At 35.3% G+C, this 14,884-nt stretch overlaps 1 long non-coding RNA gene across 1 annotated transcript; it reads right to left on the reverse strand.

The window, feature by feature from the left end:
• Positions 1-3,418: 3,418 nt before the first annotated feature.
• On the reverse strand, positions 3,419-8,080 carry LOC147382768 (uncharacterized). The gene is made up of 3 exons (XR_015173203.1): positions 7,863-8,080; positions 6,617-6,708; positions 3,419-5,032 (listed from the first exon to the last, which is right to left on the reverse strand). It is a non-coding gene; the product is annotated as an uncharacterized LOC147382768 (long non-coding RNA).
• Between the last annotated feature and the right edge of the window lie 6,804 nt (positions 8,081-14,884).

Genomic DNA, 14,884 nt, shown 5'->3' on the forward strand with positions numbered 1-14,884 from the left:
TAAAAAAACTAGATTGCAGCTATCTAGAAACTAAAAGGAGAATGGTGCCGCTGCTGTCTAGGAGTTTGAATAAGTCCTTACTTGCAACAGAAAATCCTACAATTGATGAAAGCATTATGGAAGGTATAGGTACAAAAGTCTCGGCTTCTCAAAATCAAAGCTTTGTTTCACTCCCTAATCCAGGAAAAATTCTTAAAATATTTTTTTTTTCATCAGAGAAAAGTCAATGTGATTATATTATAAGTTGTGAAATGAAAATAAATGGATGTGGACAAATGAAATTGTGAAAGAAAGAGAGAAAGAGAATATCAATGATATAGGATTCCAATATGTATGGTCTAAAGTTATAAATGGATTGGATATGCATGGAGCAGGAGTCCAGATGGCTTTTCGGGTATGTTTTATCTAAAAGACTAGGATGTGATTAAACAACATCACCTTTGTGTGATTAGAAGTCACTACAAAATTTTAGGTTTTTAGCAGGGGTCAAAAACCGCCGCTGTTATTAATAGTGATGGCCACGTGTAGCGCCACTATATGTGGTGTAGCTAAAGGCCATATGGAGCCCTATAGTGGCGATCAAAAACCGCTGCTAATTGATTGTATTACCGTCGCTATAGGTATGAATGAGACCTATAGTGATGGTCATAAACCGCCGCTAATTGAAATTATTACCATCCGTGTAGATATAAATGAGATCTATGGTGGCGGTCACAAACTGCCGTTAATTGATTGTATTACCGTCGCTATAGATATAAATGAGACCTATAGTGATTGTAGTGGTCGCCGCTAATTTATTTTTTACCGTAGCTATAAATACGATTTTGAATGCCTATAGTGGCGGGAATGCCCGTCGCTAATAAGATTTTTTTTTATAATAGAAGTATAATGTGTATTTTATAACTGTGGTATAGCTGAAAGAAAAAAAAAATCAATTGCACGAGTCCACAAGGGGATCAAAGAGCTTATTCAAGAGTGTAAATGCAACGCCAACTTAAATGATCATCTTCTCAGATCAACCATTCCACTGTATGCTACAATCATTATATCAACACTTCATTGAGAACTTGGGTGATCCACATGAGATCCTATCCATTATTTATGAGGATGAAATTCAATACACATGTGCTTTTGAAGGGAATGTCTCAACTTCATCCAATGTATACATATGAACTGACCTATAATCTAGCCGGACCTTCTCATTCTCTCAATATCTGCAGATCAAAGTGAATATCAGTTCTAACCACAAATAAATAAATAAAGGATTAAGAAGAGAAGCAATTGATACAAGTCAAATGAAATCAGTAATTAGTAGGTTTCACCACCATTGCATACAACACCTGTTGAGACACCAATGGTCTCTCAAGGTAAAAGCCTAACTGTTACCATTAAGACTTAAAACTGAGGCCTTTACATTTATTTAGCATCTAATGTTACTGTTGGAGAAACTAAAAAGGCAGTCTAGCAGCATCATAGGAATCCACCTGGCATGTTAACGAGTAGGTCAGACTTTCTTAGAAGATCTCCTACTTAGAAAGTTGAAATACATTGTGTTACCTAAGCATTATTTTAGTAAGAATCAACTATGAAAACAACAACAAAACAAGCCTTATTCACAACTAATAATCTTAGAAAACAGATTTTGTAGAACATCAACAGATAGAGCTTTGCAAATTTGTTCATCGGAGAAATAGGGAGATAGGGAATTTCATATTATCAAATGTATTTAAATATGCAGATTATCGAAACTACTTTAAAAGTGGCTAGTCTAGTTTGTGGAAGCAGATTTGACTAAGCTAGAGTATTGAGTTGAAATGAACAAAGAGATAATGAAACAAGTTTTGTTTTGGCCCAAGCAACAAAGTTCCAATCAAGGAAATCAACAGAGTCAGATCCAAACCTAACGCCAGGAGGAATATAAAAACTCAACACCACCTGTCCGATAGTGTCAAAGTGCTGGTTTGGAGGTGAATGGGTAGTCCCAAGCAACAATGGATCTACAGTTATGAGAAGATTTAGAATAACATTTAGGTACATCTATCAAGATCTTAAGAATTATCTCCCATATTTAGCCTTTAATTTGCTTCTCATTTATGAACTTAAATCATAGATAACAGGCTTAAAAAGTATTCTAAATAGTTAGTTAGCCAAGTTCACTAAATAGACTCCTACCTATGTCTGAGTTCTGAAAGCATTCAAATCTCAGTCAGAAATTCAAATCTCAAAGACGTTCTAAATGTGGTGGTGATTTGTCATAATAAGCAATCCTATCTTTGAAAGTTATCCGAATGTACACTGCCTTACATATCAAAGGATAAGACTACATATGACCGTATTTGCAAAATGAGATCATCAATCAAAATCAGATCTAGTCAATTTAAGTTTCGCTACTAGTCATGAAACCTCGTGTATTAAATGAGCAAGAGTGATTGGTCAATATAGAGAAAATTTGCAAGCAGTTAAAATATGCTTTAATCTATCCAAGATACATGAGGAATCTGTTTCAATCCCACTCTTGAGGATACATGATTACAGCAACTAGTTGGTACATTGGCTAGCATGCCTCATGACACATAAAGAAGACAACATATGTTGGCATGTAATTGATGGATGATCCTTGTTGTGAACATTAGCAGATAAAAAATTAACTAGAAGTAGCTCATACCTCCATCAGCTTCTTCAAACAGATTGTAGCCCTCTCCAAGGCTTCAACATCTTCATCTATCCCCAAATATTCGAATTGGCATCTGCAAGATGGAGAAATAAGTACAAAAATAAGTTATTTTGAATTCTGATATACAACCCTCTATTTTTTACCATCTGTAAATCATAATCTGAATCCTGTTTTATTCATAAATGTATACTAAAATGGAGAAACGAAGTGATCTACTCAAAAGTATTCACGAAAAATAAAAAGGTGTTCCTAAAGGGTTGATTAGATGACCAGTTCATTCTTCAACTACATGTAGACCACCTAGAGCCAACTAGAAGTTTTATGGAATGACAAACAACATTCAAACAGAGGTAAAAGTTTCAAATGCACAACTATACTATTTTCAAGTGATGATAAATTTTCAGATCACTTAATCAAGTGGCAGTGTTAATGTAGGGATTCCCATGCAAGACAGAGAGAGTAACTGAAACTTAATCACTAGAAGAAAAAGCCTCTCTTATAGATAAAATGACTAAATAAAGATGATTTAATTAAAGCAAATAAGAAATGTGAAGGAGATGAGAAAGGTTCAATTAATTAAACAATGCATGAGGAATTGAGTTTTGTTAAAATAAAGAGTAGTGTTGCTATCAGCCCCATCTGATTGTTTAACTTAAGATCCAGATTGTGGGATGGTTCTCAAGATAGACAACATTGGAGACATGAGAATCAGACCTTGGCACCATGATGATCAGGTGGTGTCGGTATCACATTCCTAACATAATTTTAACAAAAACACTTTCCTTACTAGGTTAGTCAAGCTAGGCCTACTCTAATTTTAATACATAATGAGATAGAAAGTTTAGCTTACAAAATCTCTGATACAAAACATAGGTGCTAGAAATATAATAAATAAAATGGCAGCTGGTTATGAAGACTTTCTTTGATCAAATAAAATATGAAAAAAAATCGGGAAAATGAAGAAGAACACACCAAGTTCTTAGCTGGAAAGTTAGGAATTAAAGTCCATTTCTTGGAGATCAAGAAACAAACTATTCCACATAATTTGGAAAGGGTATATATGCTAGGTTATCTTTATCATATAAATTGCTAATTTTATTTTAGCTCATATTGGGTTCTACTTCTACCTTGGTACCCCTGCTAATACATAACAAATCTAACTCTGAGAAATCTATGGTAAATTTTATGAGTCCAACATTAAATTAGACTTGGATTCGGGTTTGAATCTATACTTGATCGATTTTAGTGAAGCATTGCACCAATTTGTACGTTGTCTCATATCTAAAGCTACGTGCATTTTGTCAATGATGTCATGATCACCATCGAAGAGTTATCACAAATATTTGGGGTCAGCCATTTTTTATAATAATGTCCAAAACAATAATATAATTGTAAATCAAATTTCTTTCTTGCATTCTCACATAAAAAAACAAGTCTTCAATTCAAACCAAGTGACACAAAACATGCTAAGAACAGAACTTACATTCAATAGCAGTGTTCTATCTTAAATTGACAATCTAGATTAGAGATTAACGTTGGAGTGCTAAAGAAGAACATAATACAAGAATATTTCATATAGAGTATACTACAAAGAGGAAGAGACACTGAAAAAAGGACCTTTGTCAATGTATCTCCACATAATCCTATGGTCTAGAAGTTAATTAGATCAATACGAAAAGTGTTTCGGTTTCTTTTTTCTGTAGTTAAAGAATCTTTTTTCGGATGACTACAATGGGGATTTAATTTATTCTGTTGTTAGGCTGTCCTTGACACATTAGTGAACCAAGTTGTCATTGAATGGTGTAGAAATACATCCATCAACATATAATAGAACAGATCATAAGAAAAGATATGAAGATTGACTAAGTATATAACTATAGTTGGAGAATTATGTTGCTGTTGTGGCTGACCATGTCACTCAAGATATAGAATGTTAGATGATTCTTGAGATAGACAATACATGACATGTGGGAACCATCTAATGGTCTAGACCTTGGCACGACGATCTGGCTTTTGGGGTTGAAGATAAACTACAGCAACCAACAACCATTCTATATGAAGAAATGTTTCATAAATAATGTAGATGCTAGCATTCAATCAAGAAAACAAATAATAATTGTGAAACTACGAGATCTTACATTGTTCCATCTGTCATCAAGAAATTCATTGATGGCTATGGCATTTTGCCCATACATTATAGGAAAAACATAGTAGCCACAAACCATCCATAGTTGAAGATCATCTGCAGACACAGATAGAAATAACTAAGCAGCAGATGCTGCATCCATTCCCCCTTCACATTTCTGCTAGGCTTGCTCAGCCATGAGTTGCAATTGTCTTGCTTCCTAGTGTTCTTGACTTTCAGAAACCAAAATAGGAACATGGAGATCAGAAATGTGGAGGAAATGTGGAGAAACCCGTTTATTATGTTTTTAAAATATGCTTTTTGTAGAACTACAGAAATATGGTCAGTCCAACGAGATTCTGATAATAAAAAAAATGTCTGGAATCAGAATCTAATAATCTGAACCAAATGCATTTTCATCCTATATCAATTTCACACAAAAATTTATAGAGCTGCTATTGGTATCCCAATTTTAACTTATTAACCAAAAGGTAAATGGAGATAGATAGGGTCTCCTTGCCTAAAGCCCCCTTTTCCCCTCAAAGTAGCCATTGAGGCCGCCATTAATAACAATAAAAAACATACATAGGGGAAGAGATACAAAGCATGACCCTGCTAACAAAAACTCGAGTTAGATTAAGATTCGATGCATGATTGCCTAGTCTCATGCTCAACTATCCAATTTTATAGATAGGATGCTATAAGTTGGCTAGAGGGGCTAATTAGTAGTCTTTTTGGTTCTCCTTTTTACTGTGATGTTCACCTCGATCATCGTCTTTATTTTTTCAGTTAATAAACTTTATACCTTGCAAAAAAAAAGGGGGGGGGGGGTCTGCCCAATGAAGACGAATCCATGTCGAAAACTACATTTTGGCCATCCAATTTGCAAACTTCAAAACCTCCACGAGGGCTTTGAATTTTTCATCATTGTTAGTTGCCTTTCCAAAGAAGAAAGTCGTAGCCTATAGAATGTGACCTGAGAATTTCTAGCAATACATTACCCACCTGCAATAAATGCAGCTTCCATCTGATATAGCCTTTCCCATTCAGGTTTTCTAAATTTAATGTATTAGACACGAATAAATCTATGCCTTTGTTAGACAGTTCATAATCAAGACTACAATTTAAAAGGCCAAAGTATCTAAATACTCCATAGTCTATTAAGCAATCGAATGCAAGCTCTACTTTTGGATGTAAGGTATCAGAATAATCTACAGTTAGAAATAAGGTGGAACATAAGGGCAGTGTGCGGCCAATGGAATAGCTACACATGGCACATATGTAGCAGGTGGCACTGAGGATCATACAACTAGTTATTCCTGTAGCCCAAACTTGAACCATTTTATCCTTTCAGCAAAATCAGGAAGTTATATTAGGCCAATCAGAAAAGTTTATGAATCATGTATTGGGTGAGTCAATTCTACACTTAAGGGATCTCCTATGTGCACCTTCAAATGATCAGTCTTTCTAATGAGGGACCTCCAATGATGGGTCTCACAGCCGCATGTGCACCTATTTATGATGATGTTGTTGGTAGACTACGATCAACAATCCACTAGACATATACCAAGCTACATGAAACAAATGCTGTGCTAAGGAAGCACTTTACGTTGCTGTTTTCTGGGTGAATTTCGTGTACAATCAGAGACCATTAGACGATACCTAGTTATGTCCATCCCATGAGAATTGAATTAATCTTAACATAGTCAAACCATTATATAAACAGGGTTAGCCACGTGAATTGTCTATGATTTCTCAGTCTAGAGAACTGAGAAGAAATAAAAGAAAGAATCTTAACAAGCTAAAGTATATAATACCTGCCGGTATAGTGGTGACTGAAATTTCTTTGTTTGCAGCTTTTGTAGGTTATCTTCAACCTTTCCAATGGTCACTTGTAATGTTTTTCTCTCTAACAAGACAAACCAGATTCAAAACGAAATAGGCTTTTAAACCCCAAAACACTCTTATATAGGTGTGAACTCAAAACCAAAAACAAAACTACAACAAAGAAGTCAGAAAGAACAATTGAAACAAGACTTGCAAGTGAAGCAAAATAAAATAGATCCCAAGAGCTCAAATCAGATCCTTAGACAAAAAAAAAAAAAACAACAAACCACATGCCTTATTCAATTTAATTTTGCACTACACACATAAATTGAAGATACCAAAATGAAGAAACTTCATACTCAAATCTCGAAACACCTCAAAAACTACTCCAATTAAGATCATATTAACATCACTTACAAGTGAAGGGTTCCCTATGAACCCAACACCTTAATCAAGAGTCTACTATTTCATTTTTTTTTCTAAAAAAAAGGCTCTTTTCCAAATCAAAGATAATACCCAAACCTCACTATCTCATTATATTTTCTTTTCATTAACAAAGGACAGAACTAGAGAAAGAAAGATAACCAAAACAAGAACAAAACAGAACACACACCATTACTTCCCTCATAAAAAAAAGAACGTTTTTTAATGACTTTGTTTGTATTATATAGTAGGTCAGTCCATGGACACTTGAAAATCCGAATCCAATTCAAATTTGTATTCGAAATTTTGGATATTATCCAAAAATTCTAGACATCAAATTCAAATTAATTTAGTGTTTGCTCATAGATATATGAAGAAACACTAGTTTAGAACAAATCCTGTATGAACAAAGGAAACAAAATCTGAAATGAAGTAACAAAACAAAAAATTTGCTTACAGGATGAGAATATTTGGGTGAAATGAAGTAATATTTTGGTTGATTTAAAACTATAAATGAAGAAACATCGAGTCACAAATGCTAACATCCCTCATAATCGAACCAAAAAAAAAAAAAAAAACTCTCAAATCAATTATACAGAATCTGGAGTTTCAGGATTGTACCTACTAATTGAGTAATCTGGTTCATCTGGATCTCTAAAACCACCAAATTTTTCTTAGATTCAAGCAATCTCTATTGAAAATCTCCCCCAAATATCGTACATAGATGAAGGACAAAAGCTTAATTCTAAACCATAAATCCATTGAATTCGATGGGAGAAAGAAAGCCTAAAAATCTTGTTATAAGAATGATACCTCGTTCGGCCGAGCTCAAAGAGCTACGAAATCTGCGATTTGGATTCTCCAAACTTCAGAGAATGTGAAAATCTACCATTGTTTTTCAACATTAAGATATCGAGAGAGAGAGAGAGAGAGAGACCTGTTAGAAGGGGAGTTTCCGCCATTAAATCAAAACCCTAACTGTAAAGGAGATGAGAAGAAATTGTTACAGAGAAAGAGAGAGAAAGAGAGAGAGAGAGAGTATCTTCAAGAAATTTAGTTGATAGGGAGAGAGTGTTTTTACGAAAATCCGTTAGTTTTCACGCGCAGGTTTTAATTTTTAATACCCTTTATCATAAAAACGTATTCAACGGTGGCGCCTAGTTTGGCCGTCGTGAAAAATGTGTCGCTAAAAGCTTGCATTTTTGTAGTGAGTATTTTCAAGGAAGGAATCATCCTCAAAGTCATCAATGCAACTACAATAGATTTAATCCCCAAAATTGAGGTACCTGTATTTTCATTTTCGGGATTTTAGGCCTTTAAGCATTTGTAATTTTCTCTATAAGATTTTGTCTAAAACCCTAGCAAGTAGGCTAGGAAACATCCTCCCATTTCTTGTTTCTCTAAAACAGGGAGCCTTCGTGAGAGGAAGAAACATTTATGACAACGTCTTACTTACCCATGAAATAATAGATGATCTCAAGATTTTAGGCCTATTAGCCTTTGTAATTTTCATTATAAGATTTTTCTAGAATCCTAGCATACTGATTGGGAAACATCCTCCCATTTCTTGTTTCTCTAAAACAGGGTGCCTTCGTGAGAGGAAGAGATATTTACGACAACATCTTACTTGCCCAATGAAGTGATAGATGATCTCAATAAGAAGGTCAGAGGCAACAACGTCACTCTAAAAATTAGCATGAAAAAGGCCTACGACATATTTGAGTGACCCTTTCTATTTGCAATCTGAAAGAAAATGGGCTTTGCAAAGGAATGTATTATCTTGATCTGGGCTGTTTGGAAAAAGCTTCTTTCTCATTCCTAGTAAATGGGTCCTCAAATGGATTTTTCAATGGGTTGAGGGGGCTAAGACAAGGGGATCTTAATTCCCCTAGTCTTTACATTGTAGCGGAAGAGCTTCTTAGCCAAGGTTTAAATTATTTGATAAGTGCAAAAAAGATGTAGCGGTCTGTAGTCCCGAGGTAGAAGTGCCCCTAGTCATATGTTAATTAGGGATGACTTGATGATTTTTCTAAAATGAAAAAAATATCCCTCCAAGCAATTAAAGGGTTTTTTGCTAGCTATGAGAGATCTTCTGGTCAACCAGTTAGTGTGGCTGAAAGTATATTTTGTAGGGACACCACAACAAAAATGGAAATTAGGAATGGTTTATAACCGTTCCTAATACAGTTTAAAACGGTTTGCACTGTCTCTAATCGAGACGTCGTTAATGAAATTAAACGGCTGATCTAAGGATTTGGAACGGCTAAAAACCGTTCCAAATCTGAAAGCAATCACAAAAAAAAAATACCTTTGACATCGGAATTTAAGATGAGACTTTAGACATCGGTTATAAACCGATATCTAAAGTGGTCATAAACAGATGTGTAAAATATTTTTAAAAAAAATTAATTAAATTTTTTTCTTCTTGGGCTTGAAAACCTTGATCACTGACTTAGGGATGTAAGCCGGTTCCACTAACAAGGGAGCTAAATTTGGTGGAAGGAAATTTGTTATAAAAAAGATAACCTCAATGATTTGATCCAACTTAATATTCAAAACTTGATTGAACTGGGATTCATTAACGCCATCCCTAGACACACAACACATTATTAATCAAAAAATAAGAAAGATAAATAGTATAGCTAGAGATAGAAAATTCTATTGCAGTCATTAAAGCTCAAACAAGTGATAAGAAAATATTATACTAAATACAAATCTCAAGATCAACTTTGACTTTACTGTCATTCCTTATTCTCATCCTTTACAAGAATACATTATTAATCTACTTTAAAATATTTCACAAATGCCAATTGAAAAGTTTAAAAAATAGATAAATAAATAAACAAATAAAAGTAACTGAAAATGATAACCAGGCTAGGCTTCCTTTTCCCTGAACTAGTATAGAAGTCCACCAATATCTCCCAGAAGTTGAAAAACGTTGTGCACCCTCACATCAATCCATATAATAAAACTAAATTGTAGAGCATGATAAAAAAAAAAATTTAAAGAAGAAATCAATTGATTTTAAAAAACTTTTGCTATTAAAATTTGAGAAAAATAAGAGAAAATTGTGCTTATCGAACTATGCTTTCATCCTTTGTATCAGAAACTTTCTTAAATAAAGAATCTATCATCTCAACCTTCGATGATTGTGTCCTCACCGATGCTCCATAATGAGAAATCAGTGGCCAATTCCTTGAGCTGACAACCTAAGAATTTTTTCACAAATTGAATCTAGATTTTGTTTTTAACATAGTAATGAATGTCAAGATAAGGGTAGATATACCTAGGGTGTGGAGAACCCTTGATTGGCTTCTACCCATACTTTCTCCATAAATTCTCATCACACGGGATATCTGAAATCTTGTCACTAATTGCAAGCACTTTGATAGTTGATAAGGTCCTAATAATTTCACTTTGGGACCTTAATTTCACCAAGATTATTAAATTTTGAATAATAATTCCATAAAAATGATAATAAATTTTATTAAATCCTAAATTTATGTAGCTAACAATAATGTGTTACCAATTTCAGGTAAAAAGGACACATTTGGAAACCAACAAAAAAATGTAACAATTACTGTTACAACATGCAAGCAAAGAGGAAGCAACCAGCCAAAGGCCAGCTAATTTGGATGCCACGTCACCATGCCGCGGCTAGCCAAGACCGCGTCTCTGTCATCTCGAGGAATTTTCCTCGAGATTCGCACGGAAGCTTCCAATTGCTTCGGTGGTTGTAACTGATTGGGCCATTCGAATCAAATCATCTGACAAATCGACCTGATTACCCAAATACAAATGTTATAAATTGGAAGGTTGATTTCAGAGAAATGGGCTCTTCTCTTCTGTAATTTTCTTTAGTTTATTTCTTTAATTCTCTGTAATTTCCTCTTGAGAAAACTCTTGAGTGTAGTGAGAACCTCAAGAGTGATCCATTCATAGTTTTTGTAATTCTTTGGTGAGCTATAAGAGAAGGATTACAGATTGATCATCATCTTCTTCACCCATGTTCTTTGTTCTTTTGTTATTTTTTGTAATTACAATGCTTGCAATGATTGGCTAAATTCTCATTAGAGAAGTTAAGGAGGCCAGAGCAAATTAATCCCTCTAATGTAGATTTAGATTCTTGTTTTGCTTACATGTTTTAATTCTGAAAATTCTCTTCTGATTAAGGTAATCCAACTTATAATTCTGATCCAACTTAGATAACCATTACTTAGATAAGTTCAAGAATGGCTATGCTCTATGAAAAATCAGAAGATAAGTTAGGCAATCTCAATCATACTAGTGTTTTCATTAATATCTTTTGATTACTTGCAAGGATTTAATTGTTCCACCGTCTGATCCATGAGCAATGACTTGCTCGATGGATTGAGTTATATTCATAATTTATCTACATTATGGATTCATTGCAAAAGCTTACTTGACTTCTCTAATCTCTCTCTCTTAGATTTTCAATCTTTCTTTTCATTTAAAAATTAGTTGTTATTTGCTTTTTTGTTTCTACTAATCAATTCTGTTTTAAAACCAATCTGTTTCTAACTCTGTTTTAGATTTTAACCGATTGAACATTTGAATCCAAACTGTCCCTGTGGAACGAATTCGACTTGCCCAAAGTCTCATTCTAATTTCTATATCTCTTCATTTTCATAACAAGTTTTACAAATGATCAAAATGGCGCCCTGCCGGGGACAGCGAGTTGATTCATTTTCTAATTCGGAAAGTATCCGAAACAGTTTCCAAAACAGAACTGAACTTGTTTTGCTTGAAACAGAAGCCAAACGAACAAAAAAAAAATTTTAAAAATTTTCATTACAATCCTCAAGATATCAGAAACCATTTCCAATTTGAAAAATCGATTTTCATTAAAATTTCACCACTCCGTGGTTGCCCCCTAGTGCTCCGTGGTGACGTGACAATATTTTTTGCTGATTTTTGTTGAACAAGTTTCTGACATCATAGACATTGTAATGATCATATTGGTTTTTTTTTCTTTGGCATTTTGATGTGAATAATTATGTTATTTTCAGGTGAAGGACTCGACGGAAGTCAACAGAAATTGACAAAAGGCAACACGTGGAATTTTTATCCACTGAATTGGTTCTCTCACCAAGAATATCAGCAACTTTGAATGTTCTTTGCATTTTATTTTTCTTAGAAACTAACTTGTATTAGGAACTTGAACTTGTATTAAATTTTAATAGTATCCGAGAGGGCTCGGATTGTAATAGAATTAGGGACGGACGATAGTGGGACAAAACTATCTCAGCCCCTCGGGTTCGTACACCAAATTGGTGTTGGTGGCCCGAGTCGACTCAACTTGATCATCCCCCGTCTAGAACGGGAGGTAAAATTTCGAAACATTCACGCATCCCTCGCTAGTAAGTTTTTATATTACTTTTAAGTGACTAATCTGTACACATTGGATCGCACATAGTAATAAGGGCACCCTTACGAGGATGACACCATAAGATAAGAATCGGATTTCATTACCGATATCTTGCCCTTCTAGGAAAATTAAATTCACAGCCAATTAATTAATTAAAATTTGGTTAGACTGGACTCTAGGTTCCATCGAGCTCATTAAGCAAAGTTAATCAAAAGTTGCACCAATTGAACTTCTTGATCGTGAACAGTGCCTAAGCGCAATCTTGCCCGTAGTTCTACGTGAATTCAAGGGATAAACACACGTCTATTCAAGACGAGAGGTGATCTAAGAGTGCCCTTGCACAGTATTGTGCGCCACCTCTCCTCTGGAGATTAGATTGGTTGTTCCGATTTCAAAGATTTGGGTTGGAGGCTTTGATTAATCCTTTGAACCAGTTAGGAGCTGTCTAGTAATAGGCACCCAGTTTTCACGTGTGAATTTCTCCCTCTTATTATGTGCAATTTGGTAGTGTATGTTAGGTAGGAGATCACAAAAAAATCCAATTGTTTTTATCCAGAGATCACAAGGTCTCATCCACTACCTAAGGTTAGACGAGAAAACAACACCGTTCTCACTCCACCAGTCCCGGAAATGGATCCACATCCACCTCCACCTCATCACAACCATGAGGATTAGCGAACTCTTAATAAGTTGTTTGTACCTATTACTACCAACCCTCCGTTGTATATAACTTTACGTGCACCAATGTGGCACAATTTGAAATTCGGGCAGCCACCATCAATATGCTATCCAAATTCCACGATTTCGAAAGCAAACAACCGTACAATCATCTCAATAAATTCTTGACCTTATGCCAGACATTCAAAAATGGTTACCTCGACGATGAGAATGTCAAGCTTAGGTTAATCCCTCTTTCTTTCGAAGACCATGCTGTGGCTTGGTTAAACTCCTTGTCCTCCAACTCTATCACTACGTGGGATGAGTTGTCGAGAAAATTCATGGTCAAATTCTTCCCAATGGTGAAGACGGAACAATTCAAAAATGCCATTCGGAACTTCAAGGGAAGACCGGATGAAGAATTCTCCCAGACATGGGAAAGGTTCAATGACCTTCTTGTTAAGTGTCCGCACCATGGGATAGACAAAGCCCAATTAGTTAATTTCTTTTATCAAGGTCTCCCAATAGCCTAGCATATTCTTCTCGAGTCTATACATCAGGGTAAATTTATGAATCAAACTCCTAATCAAGCTTATGAATTTTTAGTCAAATTGGCTGAGAATGCTCGAAATTAGAGCACAAACATAGGGGATTTCGATAGAGGAGATTTAGGAGTCAAGAAGCCGGGCATGTATGAGGTTAAGTCTGATCCTGAACTCAAGAATGTTATGAATAGCCTTGTGAGTAGCTTACAAAGTCTCAATAAGAAGTTTGACGCTTTCAGTGTCAAATCCAACTTCCAAGAAGCCACTCCAATTCTACAAGTCGCCACAGAGACATTTTCATCATGTTAGCTGTGTGAGAATTTCAATCATTCTACGAAAAATTGTCCCACTTTGACTCCCTCGCAGTCAGAGCAAATCAATGCTGTTGGAAATTACATCACATATAGGAAACCCACTCCTAACTCCTATAGCCATACGTACCATCCCGATAATAGGTTTCACCCCAATTTTTCATATCGACAAAGTGAACCTATCCAATCAGGAGGTCTCGAGGGTTTTAGAAAAATTTCAATCGTCAAACTCATGCCAGTACGAACCTATCTTTGGTTCCGCAGTCATCCTATTCTTCACCTCAAATGTCTGATTAGAGGGCGATCGTTGTTGACCCTATGACAAATTACTCTCCTCCTGTTGCTCAAACAAACTCAGCATTGGAATCAATGATGGTTAAGATATTAAAGCAACAACAGCAATTCATACAACAACAAATCCAAACTACCCAGAGCTAGTCTCAGACCAACCAGGTCACTGCACAGGCGATTAAAAATTTAGAGGTTCAGATGGGTTAGTTAGCTTCATCCATAGGAGAGAAAAACAAAGGCCAGTTCCCCAGTCAAACTGTGCCTAATCTAACAGGAATTATTCCAAAAGGATAGTACGAAATCAATAGTCAAGCAGGTCCCTCTAATTCTGTCCAAGCGGTCCACACCTTACGATCGGGTAAACTAGTGGACAATAAAGTTGAAATGCTTGAGGATGTTCTAACCAAAGAAACAACCTCTAGTACACCTTCTACAGAAAAAGAATACCAGTCTAAGGAAATACCTCTTCCTCTCAAGAGTCGAGTGATCATTCCCAAAGCCCCGTTCCCTCATAGACTCATAGACAACGAAAAGGAAAAATAATTGGAAGGAATTCTAGAAGTATTCAAAAATGTTCAAATCAATATTCCCTTCCTTGACACAATTCATCAAATTCCCTCGTATGCCAAATTTCTCAAGGAT

This window comes from Akebia trifoliata, chromosome 16 (assembly GCF_017979445.1).
Source record: "Akebia trifoliata isolate Shusen 1 chromosome 16, ASM1797944v1, whole genome shotgun sequence".
Lineage (NCBI taxonomy): Eukaryota > Viridiplantae > Streptophyta > Magnoliopsida > Ranunculales > Lardizabalaceae > Akebia > Akebia trifoliata.